This window comes from Procambarus clarkii, chromosome 40 (assembly GCF_040958095.1).
Source record: "Procambarus clarkii isolate CNS0578487 chromosome 40, FALCON_Pclarkii_2.0, whole genome shotgun sequence".
NCBI classification, from domain to species: domain Eukaryota; kingdom Metazoa; phylum Arthropoda; class Malacostraca; order Decapoda; family Cambaridae; genus Procambarus; species Procambarus clarkii.
The window spans coordinates 38,001,700-38,020,107 of NC_091189.1; the positions used below are offsets into that span (position 1 = coordinate 38,001,700).

General features: G+C 44.8%; 1 protein-coding gene across 2 annotated transcripts in view; it reads right to left on the reverse strand.

The window, feature by feature from the left end:
* The window catches only part of LOC123758033 (uncharacterized), a 189,709-nt gene that overhangs the window by 143,785 nt on the left and 27,516 nt on the right, over positions 1–18,408 (reverse strand). The window contains exon 2 of one of the 2 annotated variants that reach the window (XM_045742207.2): positions 14,941–14,993. The exons of the other annotated variant lie outside the window; for it this stretch is intronic. The gene's annotated coding sequence lies outside the window, so the exon portion shown is untranslated. The remainder of the gene's footprint in view (positions 1–14,940; positions 14,994–18,408) is intronic. 2 annotated transcript variants of the gene reach the window in all.

Here is an 18,408-nt window from a genome sequence, read left to right on the forward strand (position 1 = left end):
TATTAAATGAGAGAGCCGATGAAATTGCTAAATTGGCAACTCGTCATCCAGTGATACATAAAACAATTCAACCCAGCCTAGAGAACATAAAAAACATCATCACCAAAAACTTTTCACATCTCAACAAAGCCTACCTACACCAGAGAATAGCTGAAGGTTCACCATCTGCAACATGGTATCTTCAGGCCACCGAGTTAGAAAGGTTAAATATCCCAGAAGGAATCCACAGGGAAATAGCAGTTAGGTTATATAGACTACGTCTAGGTTACAGATGCAACTGGGAGATTGGTGAACCCCGACAGAGAGAGTGCCTCTTCTGCCAAACTGTCACAGAAAAGCCATTACTTCACTATCTACTGGAATGTGAAGCAACCAACGACCTTAGAAGAGCTTTAAGAGTTCCTGAATCATGCAGTGGCCACCCTGAAGCCATCAACACAGCCACTCTCCTGGTCAACAAAGGTGTCCAGCAGCTGGACACCCTTATACATACTGTCAAGCAGTATCCTCCCTCACGATAGCAACCTGACGATTAAATGCGACCTCAGCACAGAGTATACATTTATTGAACAAAAATGCTACCACTTTCGGGCTATTCCTGCCCGTGCCACCTCTTGGGAGGCTTAATTTTCATCATATTCTGTCTATAAATAATCAGAATGTTTGTAACTCTGCATCTATGTATGTACTTTTCCTATTATTATTATTATTATTATTATTATTATTATTATCATCAATCAGCTGTGGAGAGAGATGAGCCTGGGATTAGCTATATCTTTGGGTTTTGGGACCGGCACTATGTCTGCTCTATTCCAAACTGTAGGCCTGGTTTGAGAGGACCAGGCTAAATTAATTAACCTAAGGTATGCAGCGTCTCCCTCTGGGCTGAGGTTTCTAATCATTTTATAGGTTATGTTGTCGTCTCCAGGGGATGTATCACTGGAGTTTTTCTTGGCTCGATTGAACTCATCCAGTGTGTGATGACGAGTACCCAGACAAAATCAGTTCCAAAGGGACTGCTGTCCCTTTGGCGTAGTGATTACCATTGGCGTAATGTGCTTACAATTGGAATGTTTAATGTAAAATATGATTAATAATTGTGTACTCTACTGGTTTGAGCCCCTTCAGGGACTTTATATATACGAGGGTAAAAAGAGCTTAAGCTTCTAAATCGTTTTGAAATGTACTTCCTGGTCTCAATAAACTGATTTGAGCTTGAACACTCGGGAGAGTGCCAAAGACTGTGAAATTTATGTAAAGAATTGCACCAATACACAAGTGTGGGTTTTAATCCTATGATATTATATCTGTGAGACGACATTACCATTAATTATTATTATTATTACAGTAACTGTTTGTTTATGAGAGAAACTTTTATAAATGCAGGAATAAATTAGATATTATACAAGTTAGCCATCAAAAATCAGATTTTCTCCTGCATCATTTTCTAAATTTATAAATAATTTCTAAATATTATAAGTAAAATTATAGATTTTTAAACAAGATATTAACTTACTTTTCAATTTTATAATAATTTTAACCTTATTACAGAATTTATTAAATACTTTAAATATTTTCAAACAATTTAAAAATATTTGTATACCATATTTTTGTTATAAATTTACTGATACTGTTTTCCAAGTCCTGGATTTAGCTCGTTATATCTGTGAACAATAAAACATACTGTTTTAATTTTTAAGAGCTTATTAATTAAGCTAATATATATATATCCTAGAATGAGAGAGTAAATTTAAATAAAAGTTTTGTACTGTAGTACATTGGTTATTCTCCGTACTGGCTACTGATCTTCCTTAGGATGCATCCAAAAGTTTTTACCCACCCTGTGGGTTATATTGGACCCCATATCCCACTTTGTCGACCCCATAACCCTCCTGTGGGGTGGTACTGGACCCCATAACCCTCCTGTGGGTGGTAGTGGACCCCCATAACCCTCCTGTGGGTGGTAGTGGACCCCCATAACCCTCCTGTGGGTGGTAGTGGACCCCCATAACCCTCCTGTGGGTGGTAGTGGACCCCATAACCCTCCTGTGGGTGGTAGTGGACCCCCATAACCCTCCTGTGGGTGGTAGTGGACCCCCATAACCCTCCTGTGGGTGGTAGTGGACCCCCATAACCCTCCTGTGGGTGGTAGTGGACCCCCATAACCCTCCTGTGGGTGGTAGTGGACCCCATAACCCTCCTGTGGGTGGTAGTGGAACCCATAACCCTCCTGTGGGTGGTAGTGGACCCCCAAAACCCTCCTGTGGGTGGTAGTGGACCCCCATAACCCTCCTGTGGGTGGTAGTGGACCCCCATAACCCTCCTGTGGGTGGTAGTGGACCCCCATAACCCTCCTGTGGGTGGTAGTGGACCCCCATAACCCTCCTGTGGGTGGTAGTGGACCCCCATAACCCTCCTGTGGGTGGTAGTGGACCCCCATAACCCTCCTGTGGGTGGTAGTGGACCCCATAACCCTCCTGTGGGTGGTAGTGGACCCCATAACCCTCCTGTGGGTGGTAGTGGACCCCCATAACCCTCCTGTGGGTGGTAGTGGACCCCCATAACCCTCCTGTGGGTGGTAGTGGACCCCCATAACCCTCCTGTGGGTGGTAGTGGACCCCATAACCCTCCTGTGGGTGGTAGTGGACCCCCATAACCCTCCTGTGGGTGGTAGTGGACCCCATAACCCTCCTGTGGGTGGTAGTGGACCCCCATAACCATCCTGTGGGTGGTAGTGGACCCCCATAACCATCCTGTGGGTGGTAGTGGACCACGTAACCCTCCTGTGGGTGGTACTGGACCCCATAACCCTCCTGTGGGTGGTAGTGGACCCCATAACCCTCTTGTGGGTGGTAGTGGACCCCATAACCCTCCTGTGGGTGGTACTGGACCCCATAACCCTCCTGTGGGTGGTAGTGGACCCCATAACCCTCCTGTGGGTGGTACTGGACCCCATAACCCTGCTGTGGGTGGTAGTGGACCACGTAACAATCCTGTGGGTGGTAGTGGACCCCATAACCCTCCTGTGGGTGGTAGTGGACCACGTAACCATCCTGTGGGTGGTACTGGACCCCATAACCCTCCTGTGGGTGGTAGTGGACCCCATAACCCTCTTGTGGGTGGTAGTGGACCCCATAACCCTCCTGTGGGTGGTACTGGACCCCATAACCCTCCTGTGGGTGGTAGTGGACCCCATAACCCTCCTGTGGGTGGTACTGGACCCCATAACCCTCCTGTGGGTGGTAGTGGACCACGTAACAATCCTGTGGGTGGTAGTGGACCACGTAACAATCCTGTGGGTGGTAGTGGACCCCATAACCCTCCTGTGGGTGGTAGTGGACCACGTAACCATCCTGTGGGTGGTAGTGGACCCCATAACCCTCCTGTGGGTGGTAGTGGACCACGTAACCATCCTGTGGGTGGTAGTGGACCCCATAACCCTCCCGTGGGTGGTAGTGGACCACGTAACCATCCTGTGGGTGGTAGTGGACCCCCATAACCATCCTGTGGGTGGTAGTGGACCCCCATAACCATCCTGTGGGTGGTAGTGGACCCCGTAACCATCCTGTGGGTGGTAGTGGACCCCATAACCCTCCTGTGGGTGGTAGTGGACCACGTAACCATCCTGTGGGTGGTAGTGGACCCCATAACCCTCCCGTTGGTGGTAGTGGACCACGTAACCATCCTGTGGGTGGTAGTGGACCCCCATAACCATCCTGTGGGTGGTAGTGGACCCCCATAACCATCCTGTGGGTGGTAGTGGACCCCGTAACCATCCTGTGGGTGGTAGTGGACCCCGTAACCATCCTGTGGGTGGTAGTGGACCCCGTAACCATCCTGTGGGTGGTACTGGACCAAATACCATAACTATCTCTTGCTTAAACTTCACCACCATGAATCCGAGGCCTTGCTCTGAACTATATTCGTTCCCATCTCAGTGACTGACCCCAATATGTAGCCATAAAGAGCATAACCTCCTCCACTCTACTATTGACAGTTGGGCCACAGGGCAACATCTTGGGACCTCTCCTATTTCTTGTATATATCAATGATTTGCCAAATGTTTCTAACATTCTTAAACCAACACTATTTGCTGACGATACTACATATATTCTGGCCCCAACCCACACACTAAATAATATGGTAAATAATGAATTAAAGTCCACTCATGGATGTCAACCAACAAACTCATAATAAACATAGAAAAAGACCTACTACATTTTATTCGGTAGTAAATCATCAAATAAAATTCAACTTAAGATAGAAATGTTAACATTAACAATAAAAATGAGGGAAAGTTCCTTGGGTTATTCGTAGACAAGGCACTGAACTTCAGCACCCATATACAAAACATTGAAAAAAAAAGTTAAAAAAAGTCAAGAGTCTCAAGAGTCTCTACTCTCTAAAATCAGATATTATGTTCCCCACTCTGCTCTCCTCTCGTTATACTATGCGCTAATCTATCCCTTTCTTACATACGGTATCTGTATATGGGGCTCAACCACTGTAAATTACCTCACGCCCCCCCCTCCCCCCCCCAATGATAGCTGATAGCAAATCAGCTATCAGAACTATAACGAAGTGTCTTCAGACAACACAGAGCCCCCTAAGTCCCTTAACATGCTAAACATACACTCCACACATTCTCATGTGCTATTTCAGCCCATCCTCTTGTGTTGGTGGTACTTGTAGTGACAATGAGGACCATAGTACACATACCGACGTACTACGAAATTAGAAAGTAGAAATCTGAAGACTTGGACAAACCGGAAAACTATTTTTTTTACTTATAGTTTAAGTAAAGTATAGTTTAGTATAGCCTAATACACGATATCTGAGGCCTAATATAGCACATGTGTGCGCTATACTAGGCCTAGTAATATTTAAGTTTGTTTTTTAGCTTCATGTATTTTAAAAGATGCCTTACTAGTCAGGATACTACTATCTAAAAGCTAAGCACGTACGAATTTGTGACTATTGACCATCGCCACAATAGGTACTATCTAAACAGGAGGATGTGTTGACTGTTTACATGTACAAAACTTTGTTCCTATATGCTTATCTCGATCTGAATAAATAAATTTTTATCCAGGAAAAGTACGTACATAGTTCTGACATTCTCAACGCCTCCTTTAAAGACAGATTCTTTGGCTAACTCATCAATGTTATCATGCATTCGGAGGCCAACATGATGGCCACATGTAATGGACTGTTACCATCAAACCATCATCATAGGTTTCTACCCTTTGTTTCAATCTCGCACTGTATCTTGTACTAACAACTTTTCCAATATTAGTACTTAATACATATCTTTACCAGTGTAATCACCTCTGCCAATTTATATTGTAGTTATATACAATATGTCGATATAAAATTTTGCTACAATGTACCTTTTCATCTTGCCTGATTTGTTAGATTAAGGACCTGCCCGAAACGCTATGCATATTAGTGGCTTTGCATGAATGTAAAAATACAAATCTTATGTAATCTCATTAATCCATTGTACCTTCTTGAACAAAATTATTATTGTTATTGTTATTAGCTGGTCGCACCAACGCTCTGACGAGCATTATTATTGAGATTGTTACAGTATCCCACTTCAGCAATATACCACGTTTTCTGTTATTGGTCGATACACACAGGCTCTTACTTATTTTCTGGACCTACTATTGTGTTTACAAAAATAAAGTGCGCTTATTGCAAAAATACGTGGGCTTTGACCTAATGACCTCTCAAGCATGTTGACCAGACCACACACTAGAAATTGAAGGGACGACGACGTTTCTCTCAAGCATGATCGCTGGTCGTATGACCTGAGTGTCACGAGATCAAGATTAGTGTTGCACTTTAGTTTTGAAGATTTAGAAGAAGCATCATTGAAGAAATTTCAACACCGGGCAACAAAAATAATTCCAGAACTAAGTCAACTCTCATACCTGGACAGGTTGAGGGCCTCAGGCTTAACAACACTGCAAACCAGACATGACAGGGCTGATCTTATTGAAATGATCAAAATACTGAACAATTTGGAGAATGTTGACCAGGACAACTTTGGCAAAAGGTCAGATGTAATGCTGACAAGGAGTGGTGGTTTCAAGCTCAACAAGCCAAGGTGTAGGATTGAGAACTGGGGATGCTTTTTCGCCCACAGAGTTATAAACCAATGGAACCGAATACCCGCCATGGAGTAAATGTGAAACCTGTGCTGAACTTTAGAATCCAGCTTGAAAAAATCATCATGGGGGACCTTTTTTTTTTTTTTTTTGAGATATATACAAGAGTTGTTACATTCGTGTACAGCCACTAGTACACGTAGCGTTTCGGGCAAGCCTGCAGTTTAGTAGCCTGCACTGGCAAATTTTGAGTGCAATATGAGGATATCTTTAAGAACACGAGAGTGAATAAAGTAATTGCAAAGCTCCATGCAGGTACCTCATGCCAACTGGTTTGAAAGGTCTAATAACTGGGCATTCGGTGATGTGTGGGAGATCATGCCGCAGTTCCTGCTCACAGAGTTTGCACCTGGAGTGCTCAGGATTGGGAGATCCGTCACCTGCAGCCACCTGCCACAGGTAATGGTAACCCAACCTGATCCTGGCAACCACTGTGTCGCACAGTCTAGTGGACGTTTTGTGCTGTCCATAGATGTAGGTTTCAGATCTGAACAAATCATAGTGTTGGGATTGAGTACTACAGATGTTGGAGGTAGCATGTTTGGAGCAGATGCTCTTTTGTTTATGATCTTGTTAATAATATTTCGTGTACCTGATAATTGTTTTGTTGTTGTTATTATTATTGGTTGAGAATGAAACCATGTGGATGAAGATACGAGACGTGGTGTGAGGATCAAGAGAGAGCAGGGTACGTCGTGTGGACGAGTGGACGCTTCGCATACAACAGTTGAGTGTGCTACCACCGTGGCCATGGCTACGCCGCTCATGTCAATGGTGCCATTAAACACGGCCAAGATCTCGTTGGACCTGTGGCTCAGCCTGCTGGAAACAAACTTTCATTACCGGGAGATTAAGGAGGACGCCAACAAGAAAGCGGTACTCTTAGTTTCACTGGGTTCTGAAGCATATAGTGTTCTCGGAAATTTGTGTGCACCTGAGCTACCGCACACGAAGACGTATGTAGACCTGATTGCCCTGCTTAAACGTCAGTATGTGGCGAAACCTTCATATCACAGGAGTTTGATGGATTTCCAGAAGAGGACGAAAAAGCAGCAGGAATCCGTACAGGATTTATACGCGGAATTGAAGGCTTTGGCTAACCCCTGCAACTTCGGAGCACAGTTGGACGGCAGGGTTAGGGACCAGTTGTTCATGGCAGTGGAAAAGGAAATTTATTTCCCTAACCTGGTGGCAGAAAATTTGGATCTACAATCGATGGCATCATGGACAGTGCTCGAGAAGATATTGAACCTGGAAAGGGCTTTTGGAAGTTAGACTTCTACTCAGGAAGTTATGGTCGTACAGGGCCAGACCAGATGTAAACACTGTGGATACAATCAAATAAGTAGCGAGTGCGAGTTTCGTACCTATATATGCAACTTTTGTAACAAGGAGGGACACTTGCAGTGTGTGTAGGGAATATCTGAACAGGAACAACAAGGCCTGGGAGAGGAGACTTTTTTTTTTGGCAGGGATATTCCTGCGCGGGTCCTAAGCCTCTGGCTGGCCCACCAAGACAATATAGGGAATGCAGGAAGAAGAGGTAGTGGTACTGTGGTCAAGGCAGTAGAGGAAGGTAACCCGTCTGAAGAAGCTGCAGGTGAGGAAAACCGACTATATTCGGTGAAAGAAAAGGTATGTTCAGTGAAGTCACATTTAAGTGGTGAATTTTGTAATTAATAGGTAGTTAGTTCCCTTGGAACTGGACACTGGTGCTGCAGTGTCAACATTGTCTAGAGATTAGGCAGATACTTTGCAATTGAATGTAAAACCAGATAAAAAAAATCATTTAGAGCATATAATAATGTACCGATTAAGGTCTATGGCAAGGTCTCGGCAAAAGTAGGTTATAATGGAAAAGAAATTGTCCAGGATTTTTATGTAGTGGATTCACATAATCCTAGCCTATGTGGTAAGGATCTCATGGAAAAAGTGTAAATTTTCTTGGCGGGCCTAGATGAATGGTCGATAATTAAAACAATTAAAAGTGCCGAACAAATATTAGATAAATATTCAGTGGAGGCAGATAAGTCAATAGCATGGTGGCGAAAATTCACTTGAAAAGTGGGGCTTCACCTAAATATTTCAAGACAAGAACAGTGCCGTTTCATTACAAGCAATTGGTAGAATCAGCCCTGGAAAAGCATGTGGCAGAAGGCATCTTAGAGCCAATTACACATAGTGAGTGGGCAGCCCCAATTGTACCAGTGTTGAAGGCAGATCGGAAATCCTTGAGAATCTGTGCAGACTTCAAGGAACTGAACAACCGCATACACTGTGAGAAGTACCCTTTACCTAAGATAGATGAGTTGTTGTCAGTGGTCTGCAAGGGAGCAATTTTTTCTAAGATTGACCTGAAAAATGCTTACTTGCAAATTCCTGTAGAGGAGGAGAGCCAGAAATTGTTAGTGATTAATACCCACAAGGGGTTATTTAAGTATTAAAGACTTTCTTTTGTACTCTCCTCGTCTCCAGCAATTTTTCAGTGATTCATGTCCCAGTTACTACCTACACTTCTTGATAAGACGCATCTGGAGTAGACGCCGGACGAGTCAGTGGGAAAGGAGCCGGCAGACGCCATATTAATTTTTAACATAAGTCTCGTGTAGCAGAACAAGCTCCACAATTATTTCCATCTAAATACTGTTATGGAATGTAAACAGCGCCCATCATCAACACGATCTTTGTCTACAAACAAGGGAAGCGTTTTGAATTCGAAACCCGTTATCTTATTCATTCCTGGCCAGTAATGTAGACAGACTAAGGATACTGGTGAGAACACGAGGCGAGCAACCCAACAGAGTAAATATTAATTAAATCTTATCCAATAAATTGACAATATTTCCCCTGATATAGCTGTCATATATATAGGTTTTATTATTCTGGGTATCCCTTTGACAGGTGTAATTGAAGGGAAGTAGACGTAACAATGACCTGGTACACCACGTGACATGAGAGGACACTAACTTCACATACAAGTAGTACAAGTTTGTGTTCATCCGTGTTAATAATATCTGGTTGACCAGGCCATAACTATACAGATGAGCTGTATTGGTTTCAATTCTATATACTAATATATGTAGTCTAATATTGTAGTTAATGTCTACTAATCAATAATTTCAATTGATAGAGTATATATATAATTTAATAATCCTCCCAGAATGTGTAGAAAACGATTTGTGGGAATATCATACAGTCCACTTTAAACATCATACAGTCCGCTAACGAAATAAATAAATTAACGTAAAAATAAATTATTATATAAATTAATATAAATATAAATTGTAAATAAATTAATAAATCCCATGAGTCAGTTTCCCCACTGTTACAACCCTGGTTCTTAATTGGAAACCAGAGGTCAAATTGAGCTCTAAATAATTACTATACATTAATTCATAGGATTGGATCATGTGAGGATATTTAATTAATAATAACATTTATATCATGGCTCCTTAAACCTGGGGTATGTATTTATTCCCGTCGCCCTTGCCAAACGTAAGATGAATCTTGTTTCTCACAGAGCATTCAGACTGAGTTTTGTTGACGATTAAATATAATATTGGACTAGTTATCAGCTAGACTTAGAATGTTTAGTAACCAGTATTGAATGTTGGTGAAGACTTGTAATGTTTATGGCTGAACGATTAGCTAGGATTCCGCCCCGGCAGCATACTTAAGTAAGTAATTATCAAAAGAAGGCACCAAACCGGGAAGGCTATGTAGCACCATCAAATGCGCAAAATAATCGGAGGGCGCTAAATATCACCAAGGATGCCAATACGAGAACAAAACCGCATAAGGCGAACGATATCAAAAGTATCCGAGTCACCAAGAATTCTATTCAGGGACAGGTGACCGCGAGGGGCGGTCGGAAAGCAAGACACACGCTCGTCCTGGAAGTCAGGACATTCAAGAAGGACATGCACGACCGTAAGAGGGACAATGCAACTAGGACAATAAGGAGCAGGGCGGCGCTCCATCAAGTGACCATGGGTTAAGCGAGTATGGCCAATACGCAACCTCGCCAGAGCTGTTTCCCATCGCCGGTTACGGTGGAAGGAGGACGGCCACGAGGAAACACAACATTTAAGAGTACGTAACTTGTTACCATTAACAGACAACCAAGAAGCCTGCCAGCGGGTAAGGACTGAGGAATGGATAACCGGGTAAAAGTCGGAATACGGAATGCCTTTACGAGAGATGGGACAAGAGCGGACAGCTTCCTGTCCGGGACAGGTTTATGAAGAAGAAAAGATTGGGGAAGATGAAGACCAGAGCTAACAGAAGAAAAGTGGGAACCCAGTACGGAAGCGACCTGCAACGGGTCCGCCACAAGAGTATCATGGAGGTGAAGAACCGGTGAAACATCGGGAACGAATTTACCCGCTATCTTGCGGATACGCTTCCAGATCTGGGCCGGAGGAGTTTCGGACGTAATTGTCGAGACATAAGATGCCCAACATTCACGTTTAGTCGTACGGATGGCCCTACGGGCCACCGCACTCGCTTTCCGAAAGAAAAGAAAAGAATCGGTCGTCTGCCTACGGCTGTGCCTCTTCCAGGCTGCATGCTTACAGCGGACAGCCCGAGCACAGTCCGCATTCCACCAGGGAACGCACTTCCGTGGACCCCGAGAGGAAGAGCGAGGGATAGAGCGGAGGGCAGCGTTGAAGACAGTGTCATGAAAAAGGAGGAGAGCGCGAGAGAGAGGCAGAAGGGAGAGGTCAGAGAGAGTAGCACTGAGGGTAAATAGGGTCCAGTCCGCCTTAGCAAACTGCCACCTAGGGAAAGAGAGGGAAGGGCGAAAAGAGAAAAAGGAAACAAGGATGGGGAAATGATCACTTCCGTGGAGGTCATCAAGAACCTGCCACGTGAAATCTAAGTAAAGAGAAGAAGAGCAGAGAGAAAGATCAAGACAAGAAAGGGTGAGAGTCCGAGAGTCCAAATGAGTGGGCTCACCAGAATTCAGAAGAGACAGGGAAGAAGAGAGGAGAAACGGCTCAAGAAGGCGACCCCGGGTATTCGTCAGAACGTCACCCCAAAGAGAATGACGACAATTGAAGTCACCCAGCAGGAGCACAGGCTCCGGCAAGGAGTCTAGGAGGTGTTTCAAATCAGGAAGAGAAAGCGGGACACTCGGGGGGAGATAAATGGAACAAACTGTGTACCATTTCCCCACAAAGATACGAGCAGCAGAACAATGGAGAGGCGAAGGAAAAAGTAAATGAACAAAGGGAACATCAGCACGAATCAAGAGAGCAGAAGAATTAGAAGCCCCAGCAACGGCTGGGGGGGGGGGAGAGAGAAAGGAATAGCCACGAAAACGACCAGGACGAGCACCAAGCATCGGCTCCTTGAGACAGATACAAAAGGGCGAAAACCGCGAAATCAGAAGTTGGAGTTCGAGGAAATTGGCGTAATAACCTCGAACGTTCCATTGAAGAATGGACAACGACGAGAAGAGAAAGGACAAAAACAGAGAACAAGGAAGAAACAAAGGCGAAAGAGCAACAGAGCACATTAAAGAATATCAGGGTCGGGATCAGGGTTAGGGGGCATGGTAAACTGAGCAAAGACGGAGGGAAGGAAACGGGAGAACAGATCAGAGGTGGGCGGGCGGGGTCTGGAGGAGGAGGAAGAGGAGGAGTCAACGGAGAGGAGCAGTCAAGGACAGCAACAGGAAGAGGAGGGGTAGAAAGAGGGGAGAGTACCTCAGCAAGGGCAGCAACCGAGAGGGAAGCGGGGGCTTAAGAAACCTCCATAGCAGGAACAGGGGGCACAAACACCGAAATAGGAGGGGAAGGAGCGAGAGGGGCAGAAGTAGGGGCCGAGGAAGAAAGCGAAACCTTCTTACCCGCCGGGAGGAGGAAGGAGAGGAGCCAGGTTTACGCTTCTGACTTAAAGAGACAGGTGTCCCAGCAACCACGTACTGGGCAACAGATTCTAGCGTCTCAACAGGAGAAGCTGAACGAGAGCACACATGACGGCCGTTTGGAGAGCGATGGACATCAGCCCGCACCGACAGGCGGCAGGGAGAGTCAAGAGACGGAGGGGAAGGAGGAACGGAGGGAGACGAGGAAGAAGACACAGGAGACACGACAGACCGGGTAGAAAGAAGGGGAACCCCAGACAGAGGACCAGGAGGTGGATCCTTCGGGAGAGAACCCAAAGGAACAGAGGAGGGGGCAGTGGGCATATCAGGATCCAAGGCCCGGAAACGGTTGTGAGTCTGAGGAAGGCGGGGAGGACGAGGAGAGGAAGAGCGCAACACGCGAGCATAAGAGATATTAGCATAAGGCGGGAGCCAGCGAACCTGGCGTCTCGCCTCAGGAAAAGATAAACGCTCCCGGTGCTTCAAGTTGAGGACGGCTGCCTCAAGCTTGTAATGGACACACGCACGGGAGAAGGTAGGATGGGCCTCACCGCAGTTGAGGCAACGAGCCTAGGGAGAAGTGCACTCAGACTTAGAGTGACCTTCGCCACCACACAAAGGACAGAGAGAGACAGTCCCGGAGCAGCGGAGGGCACCATGCCCAAACCTCCAGCACTTGTTGCAGAGCCGAGGAGAAGGAATGTACTCCTGGACAGAGCACCTGGCACCAGCAAGAATGACAGAGGGTGGAAGGGTCCTACCATCAAAGGTAATCTTCAAAACCCGGAGGGGTTGACGGCGACTACCACGAGGGGGACGAGTAAACGTGTCCACCTGGAGAACAGAATGGCCCTGGGCAGCAAGGATATGTTGAATATCGTCGTGGCAGTCGCGCAGGTCCCGAACACCGGTCGCAACATGGGGCGGGAGCAGAATAGTGCCAACACTGGCATTCAACTGAGCATTCTTCGAGACCCGAACAGGGGTCTCGCCAAGGCAGGATAAGGCAGCCAAGCGGGAAGCAGCATCCCGAGAAGGAGCAGCAACGACACGTGTACCGAGACGAGTGGGGTTGAAAGTAATGGAGGCATCCACGGAATCAACGAGATGTCGATGAAGGGAGAAATCGCCAGGAGGCACAGAATCAAGAGGGAGGAGATCAAAATATTTGGCCCACGAAGCGGGACCAAACAAGGCTTGATAGGTAGCAGAACTGGAAGGAATCGAGCGAGGGCGGCCGTGACGAGGACGGCGGTGAGAACCCCCAGAGAGAGAGGGGTTAAAAGGCGCAGTAGTTACAACTAGAGAAGGAGCCGCGCCAGGGGACGAGGTAGTCACCACTGGGGGCTTGGGGCTCGACCCAACCACAGAGGAGGGAGGGGAGCCAGGGGAAGGAGTCAGAGGCCGAAGGAGGAGCAAGGTCGGGGCCCAATGCAGCGGAGGCTACAAAGCCCGGTCTTCCAACACGGACTGACTCGGGGGCTTGGTCGCCCACCCCACGAGCCTGAGAAGGTAAACCAGAAACAGCCGAAACAGGGGTCATCATCATTACGAAAAGAAAAATTCATTCACGAATGTGCCCCCACAACCACCATGGAGCCACAATTAGAGGCAGAACACCCAACAAGAAGCTATCGCCGATCTTGCCGGGGCCTCCTAGGGGTGCGTCGTGAGTATACGCCCCACAAACGCCACCTTAAGAAACCGACAGTCCGTCGAGATCGGGTTCAGTGACGAAAGGGGGATTGACAATAAAAGGTTCCCCTTGCTCTCTACGTCGGGTACTACAGTTCTACGGGTGCAAGAGTATGCCTCCTCAAGCACCCGGGCGTCAAAATAGAAGAAGTCCAAGGGAAGAACCAAAACAAGCGAAAGGTCGGCAGGAAACGGCAAGCAGATAGGAGAAGAGGGGGGAGAAAAACGAAACAGAAGGAAAAGGTGCCCAGCAGAATTGGAGAGGACGGCAGCAGGAGCACAAGGCTAGAAAAGGACAGAGGACTGTCCCAAGGAGCATCACACTCCGGCAGCCGCCCACTAAGCCCCCACACGGCAACAACGAGCTGAGCGGGTAGGGGGCAGCATATTTAAATGAGCTCGAGCGGCTGTGTTCTCTCTGGCTGGCAGCTGCGGCGTCCTGACTTTCCCTGTGGGACTCTGTCTTCCTCCTTTCTCCTCTACCTATAATCTATGTCCAAGATAAGTACCATCTTTATACATTTACCGTGCTACCTGGTTAGGTATACTTATAGTTATTTTGTAGTCTAAGCCAGTGTTTTGGCATCACTAAGTGTACTCCTGTGTGACTAGTGTACCACGTGGGTCATAGCTACCCAAGCTGCTTCAAGCCTTACAAGTGCTTTTCTCCAAGTAGACTTTACGCTAGTTTGTAAGTGCAAACCTTGCATCCTGCTTATGTGGACCAAGGTGTTTAACATAAGATAGAGTGGTAAAGAAAATAGTTGTATTAATGAATATGGGGGGTTATTAGAGGGTTTAATAAATAAGTTAGTGTATGAGAAGTATCAATTCATCCTGTTGAAGTGGGTAGATGATTAGCTACTAGACAGCAGACCTGTAACCTAACACATTGAATCATTAACAGGAACCTATGTTCCTTGGGAGCTGGGCCTATCTATCCCACTATTTTAGATACCTCTTGACTCGAGCTATTGGCCCTTTTCAGTACAACCCACATACCCCCCATAACACCCCCACCCCACGTTGATGACACAGACCCCACGTTGATGACACAGACCCCACGTTGATGACACAGACCCCACGTTGATGACACAGACCCCACGTTGATGACACAGACCCCACGTTGATGACGCGCGACTGTAGCATGTGTCCAGGCTGGATACTGTTAGGAGAACGTCAAGAGGAGACAACACTCACCAGCTGGGTGACAGGTTGAGCACACCCTCAGTGGCGTCCGCTTCCAACCACACCTGGGGATATACAGACGGACGAGTGGTCATCACGCAGCTCTCAAAACTAAAGTGATTGGGCAGAGGTAGTGCATATATATAATCAAGGATGAGATGATGGGACAAATGCATGATTGATGTGGATGTTTCCATCATTATAGAGGCTTGAATATTGTGCACCCTATACTCTCCCTGGGGTAGTTGTTTATTGTGCACCCTATACTCACCCTGGGGTAGTTGTTTATTGTGCACCCTATACTCACCCTGGGGTAGTTGTTTATTGTGCACCCCATACTACCCCTAAAGTGGTAGTGTATTGTTCACCCCATACTACCCCTTAAGTAGTATGTGTTTGTTATGACCCTGGACCCAACATTAAAGGGATCCAGAATCGTATTGCACTTGTTTACATACGTAATAGGGATCTTTCACCCTCTTGGGTATTTTAATGATAGGTCCTGAATGTGTTGGATTGTGTGTGGAATTAGTGTTATTTAAATCAAGGTTTTTTTTTTTTTAGATATGTTTGGGTTAAAGCAGAAGTGAACTCAGATCATTTATATACAAGAGGACTGAACTTCAATTTGCAAATGGCGGGCGATCGCTTCCCTGGCAGACGTAAGAGCAGTTTGATGCTCAAAGAGTTGTAAGTACACTATGATAATCTGTTAGTATATTGTAAAGCTAGGATGTCCTATTTATACTTAGAACTGCAAAGTGGTAACTTAATATTTTGTTAGGGATTCAAGTATGGTTACTGTACGTCAGTTGGTCAAGCAGGCAACAAACCACATGGAGGCAGGGTTGCCAGATTGGGCTACAAGTAGCGAATTGGGCTACTTTTGACAGCCTTGCGCTCCCAAATTTTTAATTTTGCTACTTGCGACTTTTTGGGCTAGTTTAAACAACCCGTCCTCTTAAAAATAACGTCACTTTTGGCTGGTATGCGCGCTATGGCCAAATTTGGACGTAATTTTAAATGAAATCGACTCACAAAAGTGACGTTCTGTTCCATTTTCTATTTGAGCCGTCCGGCTTACGCGCAGAGGTTATAAGAGGACACTTTAAATTAACGTTTTCCATAACGTTTTGAAACTTTATGAGAATTTCCTGCCCACCTAACCTATCAGAGGACCCTTAACTTACTGTTGTTGAAAAAAAAAAATCCCAAATTTATATTCATTTTTTTTTCATTTTCAAATTACGTCCAAATTCGGCCATACGGACAAAAGGCCAAAAGCGACGTTCTTTTTAAGAGGACAGGTTGTACAAGCAAGTTGGGCTACTTTGGCCTATTAATATTAAGAAACTCTATGATGATTATTTATGCTTTTATAATATAATGTGTACAAATTACAGCCGCGTCCAACAGCCTGATTGACTAGACCACTTACCGCAGGAGCCCTAGTCAGAGACCGGCCCCTGGGGACATTTATCCTAGAAACCTTCGAAAGAAAAAGTAACCGCAAGGCAAGGTAATCCTTCCCAGGGGCCATAGATTTCCCAACCTTAATTGTCATTAATACTTCATTCCAAAAGCTACAACTGGTTCCACAGATCTTCATTAAGGGGAGAAAATTATCTAGAATTTACAGATTGATAAATGATGGGAGAGATCCTTTACAGTTAATACCTTTGTCAGGAAGACGGTGGTTGGCAAGGAGCGGTAGTGTAAAGCGGCTGTTTGATCAGTGGAATTCTCAAACAACTCATTACCAAATAGCTTTTTCCTCTTGTGATAAATATGTTGCAAAGCAACTATTTTCAATGTACGCTGATCTCTCCAATAAGCTATATTTCACATGTCTCAAACCAATCCTAAATGATTTTGAAAGGATGAATTGACTATCAAAAAGGTGAAGCAGATCAGTGTAGCCTTCACACTGTCTTAGAAAACTTCACTCTTGGAATACTCAGAAGAATCGTGCATCCTCATCATGCAAAGCTTCATGTTAATTTGAACTACAATTCTATGTATCTGCCCCTGGAGAAAGTTGACTTTGGTTACGAATTTTCAACACTTCGGGCCACTAACAGACACAATAATTTTATAACCCAGGACAAGTTTCAAAATATTCAAGAAAGATGCGATAATTGTTTAGTGAAAGCTTCCAAATAGCTTCTCTCATATTCTAAGTAATGTTGAAACTTTAAAAAAAGATGAAAAATATGTCACCTAGCATATGCCTTAGCCACACACGGCCTCCATTTTCAGAACTTCCATTAGTATTAGCTGACCAACCTAAGCTTAGTGAAATTGAAAGTCAGTGGCGCCTACTGTTAACCATTGACTGGTCCAACATTTGTGAGGGACAAATTCCAACTTCTGGATCATCATTTTAGACCAAGATGTGGGAACCGACCTGTGAGATTTATATTTAATTTATATGAATTTATATAGAATTTATATTTACGTTAATTTATATATTTCAATAGCAATTTGTATGATGTTAAGTGGACTGTATTTCTGCAATAATCTCTCAAATCGATCCACACGAATTAGGGGGGGGTTTATATTAAATTTATATATATGCAGCCAATCAAACTACAGTATTAACTATATATATTAGTATACATTGAGGAGGTTCCTTATCTTATTGTACAGCAGGCTTAGTCCACCAGGTATAACCAGGATGTTAAACACCAAATTATTCTCTATTGAGGCTAGCTTCCATCACCCAGTAACTGATATACCAAGCTTGCTTCCTCTTCTTGACCTGTCAAAGGGCGCTAGCTGTAAAGCCAGAATCCTAATATATGACAGCTATATTAGAGAAAACACTGTACAATGAATCACAAGGACCAAGGCTTAATTACCTTTATTGAGTCGATCATTTGTGTTCTCACAGGTTCGCCCAATATCTACCTAACACTAATGGCCAAAAATGATTAGATAAACGGGTTTCGGAAAGACACCTCCCTTGTATTTGTTGACAGCGTGTGTCCCGTATTAGAGTTGCAGGGGTTAGAAATCTTATGCGATTTCATTTCCCTGTTAACTCTTGAGAGGCTAAAATTAAAGCCTAAATACATATTATTTAACCCAGAAGACTGAATGTGATCAAGTACTACAGTCAAGTATGATTCAGGGACTGCAGTGAGATCAGTGACATTAGATATAACTTGAAACTTGTTCAGGTAACTGGTCACTGATATATAAACACTGAGGCCCATGGAATACATCTTGATTAAATAATAAATGTATCAAAATCAGTCGTCAGATTTATTGGGATTTAATTTAGTTAATTGATTCAGAGGATTGAATAGCCCATTATTAAAGCCAAGTATGGTTCCGAGACTGCAGTGGGTTCAGTGACATTGGTCGCAGTGACTTGTAGCTGTTTCGGCTGCTGTTCACTGATTTGCCACTGAGGCCTCATGAACTCATCTTCAGCTTTAAATGATGATACTAACATCAACCTCTGTTGCTATAGTC